The sequence below is a fragment of the Pipistrellus hanaki genome (assembly GCF_964339955.1).
Source record: "Pipistrellus hanaki genome assembly, chromosome: 15".
Taxonomy (NCBI): domain Eukaryota; kingdom Metazoa; phylum Chordata; class Mammalia; order Chiroptera; family Vespertilionidae; genus Pipistrellus; species Pipistrellus hanaki.
Genome location: NC_140517.1, coordinates 4164781 through 4171873, shown reverse-complemented (window position 1 = coordinate 4171873; position 7093 = coordinate 4164781). Strand labels below are relative to the sequence as shown.

General features: G+C 51.5%; 1 long non-coding RNA gene across 2 annotated transcripts in view; it reads left to right on the top strand.

Annotated features, from left to right (window-relative positions):
- Positions 1-417: 417 nt before the first annotated feature.
- The window catches only part of LOC311610254, a 39169-nt gene continuing 32493 nt past the window's right edge, over positions 418-7093 (top strand). Inside the window, exons 1-2 of one of the 2 annotated variants that reach the window (XR_014792929.1) lie at positions 418-1530; positions 6749-6814. This is a non-coding gene — a long non-coding RNA (uncharacterized lncRNA). The remainder of the gene's footprint in view (positions 1531-6748; positions 6815-7093) is intronic. The other variant, XR_014792930.1, reaches the window with a different exon arrangement.

Here is a 7093-nt window from a genome sequence, read left to right as displayed (position 1 = left end):
TCTTTCTCCCACAAGGCAGGGGCCCGAGGACAAGCTGGAGTTTCGGAATGAAGGTCCCTGGGAGAGTGAGTGCCACGAGTGCCCCCGTCGGGGCAGAGAGAGTCCGGGGGGAGACTGTCCTTCGGCTGCAGCAGCAGCAGCAGCAGGTGGGCCAGAGCCGGGCCCTGGGCATCTGCACCGAGTCGACCCGCTTTTGCTTCCATCAGCTCCCTGACAGGCTTCGAGGGAGAAGACACTGGGGGGCCTGGAACGAGGGTGTGTGTGTGGGGGGGAGGGGGGGCAGTGAGCAAGAGCAGGTCTCAGGACCCTTCCTCTCCTCTTCCCCAATCTGTTGGAAGCCTCGCTGTTTCGATCTGGGCACTTTCCCCCCCGCAGCTCGCCCTGCCTGCCAAGGAGGCCGGTGGTGTGGTGGTGGTGGAGGATGAGGGGGTCCCCTTTCCCCTCCGAATGCACTCGCACCCCCATCCCCGCCCAAGCGCCACTGTAAACACTCCACAGAGCGCAGTGCCCAACCCAACCCCTGTTTGCTCAGCGAGGCGCTGGCCAGGCAAACACACACCACTGAGTCACAGACAGAGAGAGCCCCTGCCCACCACGGCCGGCCACGCAGCCCGAGTGCAGAACAGACACCGCAGGTCTCTCCTCCGCCCCGCGCCGCCGCCACGAGCCACGGGCGCGCTGGGTCTCAGGGACAGACAGGGGCGCTGGCGAACCAGGGCGCACGGGTGGGCACTCCGCTGGCGCTCAGTCTATCGGGGGATTTGTGCGCTTTTATTAATGGGGTCACACGCAAGCACGACTAGACACACACACAGTGTCCCGTGATGACTTGGTCGGGCGAGAAACAGATCCTGGGCTCCGCCGGCCCCTGGCACTGGAGCTGGGTGCGCGACAACGCGCACGCGCGCCGACTCCGACTCCTCCCCCTCCGCCGGCTTCCCAGGCTCCGCCCCTCCAGCGGCTATTCTCGGGACCCAAGCGATCCCCGCGGCCCCGCCCCTCCCTGCCGTCACCTCTGATTGGACGCCGGCCCGCACTGACTCCGCCCCACCAAGGTCCTGGGCCCGCCTCCCTGCGAGTCAGGGCGCCGGGGGGCGGGGCGTCGGCGCGCTATTGTCATGGAGACGGGAAGCCAGTGGCAGCGGCGGCGGCCCGGCCGGCGGCGCAGAGGTGGCCGCGAGCCAGCGGGGACCGAGCGAGGCCGCGCGGCCGGCCGGACCGCCGGACGGGAAGGGAGCGCGGGCCCGGCCAGCGGCGGCCGCCGGGCAGCCAAGGCGCGGGGGTCCTCTGGGCGCGGCGGGGCCGGGGTGCTCGCAGCGTCTCCGCCCCGTTCCCTTCGCCGCTCCCGCCTCTCGCGGCCCCTCGCCGCGCAGCGCCCGCCCCCGGCTCCGCCCGCCGCCAGCTCAGCCCCTCGCGGTGGTAACGGTCGGGAGCGGCCCTGCCTAGCGGCCCGCGCGCGCCGCCCGCCGGGGGCTCCCGGCGGCCACGAGGGAGCGTCCGCGGCCCGCGCTCCCGCGACGAGACTCCGAGGTGAGCCCTGCGCCCCGGTCCCACCGGCCGGCCCCCCGCCCTGTCGCTCCTCCCGGCTTTCCTGCATCTCGAGCCGCCGCGTCCGCGTCCCCTCGTGGACCGGACAGACCCGTGGGCAGGGCCTCCCCAGGTGCCCCGGACCCCGGGCGCGCGCGTGTGTGTCCCCCTCCGTCCACGCGCGCGCGGCAGCTTCACCCTCTGGGCTGGGGACCAGGGCGCTGATTTCCGAAATGGGGCCCCGGAGGTGTGTGCCACCCGAGCACCTGAGCATCCGAGCCCCGTCCCGCAGACACCCCCATCCCACCATCCTGGCCCCCGGGCCGCCCCCCATCCCCACCTCCACCCCCGCCGCGTCCCCCGCTCTTCCTTCCTCCACCGCCTTCTCTCCTGTGGCCCGAGAGAGGATCCGGAGAGATGGGGGGCCTTTGGAAGGTGTGGCTCTGCTGCTGGGCCTGTCACCTCCCTCCCGGTCCGATCTGAGGCTCCTGCTGAAGGACAGACGTCTCTATTTGCTGCTTCCTTTGCGCCGGGATGGCCGGGCGCGCGCTGGCCGCGGACACAGACCTGTGCTCACACCCAAAGGGAGGGGGGAAATCGGGCCATTCATTAGCAGGCGGGCTGGACCCTGGTAGCCACGGGCGGGTTTTTTCTCCGTTTTCCCGTGAAAGCGTTCAGGTTTGGACCAGTAAAAAAAAAAAAAAAAAAAAAAAAAAAAAAAAGCGAGGTTTTAAACTTTTTATCTTGGTGGTGGTGACCTCCCCCTCCTCCTCTTCCTCCTCTCCTTTCCTCCCCCCCCTTTCTTCCCGTTTCCCCCTTTTTTATTCATCAGGTTTGTTTGTTTGTTTGTTTTCCATTTGGGAGCAGATGACTTGTTAGCAGTCTTGTCCCTGGGCTGATGCTCCTGAAGCGTTCTGCCCCCAGCAGAGGTGGGAGCTGCCTGCCTCTCATTTCAGGTTACCAAGGCGACCATTCCCCTTTTTGGGGGGGAGTAGGGGGGACGGTTGGGAGGTGGGCTTGCTTTTGCATTTTATCTTCTTCTGAACATTCTCACTTGGACCAGGGGATAGGTCTGTCCTCATGGTCCTTCCTGTCGGACTTCCCATGTCCTCATGGTAAAGCCATCCGAGGGGTTTCTCGGGGTGTCGCGTCTGCACGGGTCCCAGTTCTGCCCAACTCCTGGCATTGAAAGCATTGGCAGTCGGACCCACACAGTTGCCCTGGGAAGACTGGGGCCGCCTGGCTGAGCTGGCTCTTCCAGTTTCTGGCTGCAGAGCTGTCATTGTGTAAATCAAGCGCAAAAGAGGTTATTCCTGTTTATGGAGCGTAATGGGTGTTTACAGTGAAAACTTTAAAGACTCGTAAAAGCAGGTCTGCCTTCCTGTGAAGGTCTCATCCTTCTTGTGGGAGACACAGGGCACCCACAGGAGGAGAGGCAGCAGATTGCTGCTGTCGTATCACTGGGCTGTGTTGGAGTGTACTTAAAGGATTATGATTGATAAGGCTGTCCTGCCGGGAGAATGTTGACACAGGTGTGCGTGGTTATCTTAATTAAGATCCTGAGAAAATGTTGCCTAAAATGGTGACATAAGAAGGGCGGCGTGTATTTATTTATTTATTTTTTTTTTGGTACAGTTTTTTGCTCTGGGAGAATTTAATTGCGCTTGAAACCTGTCTCGGAGCTTCCAGATTGTGCGAGCACTTTGGCAGTGGAAGTTTGAGAGAGAGAAACGATCGTTTCATGTTAAGTGTTCTGGCACGTACTCGCAGGACTTGTGGCTTTTTGGCAGAGCCTTTGTCGGCGTTCTTTGTGCTCTATCTTGGTGGAATGATGGTTGCTAATTTAGAAAGAAAGGCACAGAGCACTCTATTAAGCAAATGCTTATGAGTGTTGGGAATAAATCTGCAGAGGAAGGCATGCTGGATGTGCAGAAACAGAAATAAAAAGGTAACTAGATGAGACATTTATGCCACTTGCTTATTTGGAAAACATTCTCCCGGAATGCTTCATTGATCTAAAACAATTACTGTTTTCATATCATCAGGCAGCTAGGTACATTGCTTATGGAATGCCTTATTTTTATTTCCAGAAATAGAAAAGAAAAAAAAAAGACCTGTTTTATTTTTCCCCAAAACATTGCTTTTGTAAATTTGAATTGGTGAGCAATCGAAGAGAGTGCATGTCGGCTCTTAATAGTTTACGGATCCGAATCATAACCTGGGTGACCAGTCAATTAATATTAACCGTCCTCAACTTCAAATCTCTGAATGCAAAAACAATAGCCAAGACGGATGCTGTTGATCATATTACCCTTGGCTTACCCGGCACCTAATACCCTTCCACATAAGTATTGCATTAAGATTTCCCCCTCTCTTTGTAGATCACGATTTCCAGGAAGCCGGCTGTCCATCATTGTGTATATAAGACGTGTGAGTGTTTTTCTTTAATATTCAAACTCACCGTAGAGAGAGGAAATGAAAGTGGAGGAGGGAGGCCCTCGGCATGTATGATCGGAGAAGCCAGGTGTAGAGTCACAGCTCGCTGCTGACTCCAGGGGCAATTAGCTGGCTAGAATTACACGGTACACTGGAATCAAAGAAAGACTTATTTAGATTTGTTTGCTGAAATTCCAATAAGAGCATCCATTTTTTGACGATAATTGCTTTCATTGAGCCCACACCTCCCCTATCAGAATTTCTTTTTCTGGCAGCTAAGAGCTGCCTCTGTGGGCGCCTTTCCATGTGTTATTTTAAAATTGGATATGCCGTGTTAAAAGAAATGGAACAGGAATATGAACTCATTACTTATCATTCATTTTAATTAACAACACAAACAATCACTAATGCATGTTTACATCGTAGGGATCTTAAGAAAAATTTAAATGTTCTCTAGACGGTAGCATTCAAGTAAATGAAGTCATTTAGTTCTGAGTGAATTATAGGTTATGAAGACAGTATTATATTTTGGGCAGGTCATGCTTTAACTCTGACATAGCACAGCCTGTCTTGTGCGGTAATGTCTGGATGGCTTTGTATGTTTCCCTTCACTTTCTGCATCGGGTTGACTTTTGCATTTTAAACATCTTTTTTGTGTGTGATCAGTAGCTGCCTCCTAGGTTAGAATCATTCCCTAATAGAATAGCAATTGATGCAACTCTAAGGAAGATGTAACATCTTGCAATTATTTTGTCCTTATTCAATAATGATCCTGGTTGGCTTTCATCACTCTTCTGATGTGTGTGATTCTCAGGACTTATTTCTACACAAATCTGCAGGCTTTTTATTGCCGGCGTAAACCTAACCACCAATTCAGCTTGGCAAATTAACTTAGAGGCTTCAGAATTGAAAAGGGCTATATTCTAATGCAGTTTGAGTCTAAGTCTTTATTAGTAAGGATGCACTTAACATCTGTTCCAGAGGAGGGAATGTAATTTTCCACCGCAGTTGTCATTGACGCAATTCGTTTTCCCAGCCTTTTCTCGGCTGATGCTGTCCCACACCTCATAGGGCCTTGGCTTGTTTACTTGTCATCAGACAGAGTGATACCTTGGAGAAAACAGATTAGATATTCACGTTTAATATCCCCAAAGTGCTTAACCGGTCTTCTGTGTTTCCCTAAACAGAGTCATTTCCATCTTCTGTGCGGGCGCTAAGTAGGATGCTTCCAAAGTGCAGGTGGATGTGTTCAGCTCAGCTGGCTTCTGAGCCCCGGGCCCCTCCAGACGCTGGCTGCACTTTGTCCCCCGATCCTCCTCTAGTAAGAGTCTCCGCACAGGGCTGTGTGTGTGCAGCAAAGCCCAGAGAGCATCAGTGTTGGTTTTACCAAAGTATTTATGTTGCTAATAGAGACGAAGTACAGGATGTCACTCGAGGCCTTTGGTTATATAATTTTATTAATGCATTCAACCAAGGTTCAGCAAGTAGAACATTTTTTTTTTGCTTCATGGAAATCCGCTGAATAATTTATTTTTAATGATGTAGGGAAATTTATAAACTCAGTGCTTTTCATACAAATGGAGACTAATGCTATATTTTAGAATAATAGGATTATAATAGAAAGGAAATACTCTGATTCTACCAAATTGCAGTTTGGGGTTGTTTTTTTTTAAAAATATTATTTTCAGTACCCAGTTCTTTTCAGAATAAATTTAGTGGGAGTATCAGCCAGCTCGTCTTGAGGCCAAACTCTTTAAAATGACAAAGAGTACACAGTTATGTGTAAAATGTCATCCCCCCACCCCCATCAAAATAGGGGCTGCTGGATACAAGTAGGTGAGAAAAGCAATGAGAAAAAAAAATATTTTGCAAACTATTTGTGTTGTACAGTGAGGAGAGCAAGGAACTGGGTTTAGTGATAAGGAACATTTGTTAAGCAAAAAGAGGTGCTTGTGTGACCAGAAAAAAAAAAAAGCAAAAAAAAAAGCTAATTTTACAGAAGGCTCTACAGTTAGCAGAGCCCGCAACAGAACAAATGGCTCTCTGTGAAGACTTTCAAAGGCACGAAAGTGATTTTCCACGTAACACAAAGTAACATATAATTGCGCTTAAATAACACACTTGTGAAGCCCTATCGCTGATTAGGCCTTAAGGAGATGGGGTTTCAGGTCTGACCCAGAGCTGAAGCGTTACAGCTGAGTTAGAAAACACACACAACGCAAAAATAAAGGACATGGTAAGCAGTGAGCATTCTGACTTCTCTTTGTTTGCCTTTCAGCTTATTTTTTCCCCTGTATATTTTCCCCCCCCAAACTATTGGTAGAGTTGTTGTTGAGTTTCAAAGACAAGAGGGTTGTTTTCTGTGGGTCTTTTCATTCTAGGGATGAATATAGGAAAAACCTAAATGTGAATGCGAATCGGCCGAGTTTTGTATCCGTTGTCAGCCCAAATATATTGTTTCGTGTGTCATGCCTATTAACGGTATTCAAACATATTAAAACGAAGGCTCCTTTTGATATAAAATAGGTGTGTGGGGAGGGAGGTCTCCCACTCTTTGGAGAATATTAAGAAAACACGTCCCTCCAGCAGGACTAGGTTACCGGTTGATTGATTGAGAAGCTTTACTAAATGCTCTCCAGTTGAGCTCGCTGGGGTGTGCTCTCTGAGAAATGGGTCAGTCGGTAATAAAATCGGTGGAAGTATTGGTAATTAAATTGTAATTCCATCAAAGGGGGAAGTGGCCGCAGGAGAGATGAAGCTAACTATTGCCGTGTTTCTTTTTAAGAATCCGAGGTTCCTAATGGAGCGGCCGCCCTGACGACTGGAAGGAGGAGATGCTGAAGATGGGGAGGTAATGGTATCTTATTTTAAAAGAATACTTCCCTCTATCTCCCCGAGCCCTTATTACATATGAGCCCGTTATCTAGTCGGCAGCAATGCCTTTACATTTGCGATATGAAAACGATCTGATTTTCCAGGCCGGGTGTCTGAGCTGCTGCTCCAGGGAGAGCGGAGAGCTCTCAGGGGGGCGTGCTCAGCACCCTTAAAATAGCGGCTTTCTCAGAATCCGAGCTGCCACGGTGGCTGGTAGAGATCGTTTTAGTTTGTCGTCCAGGTGGATGCATTTAGC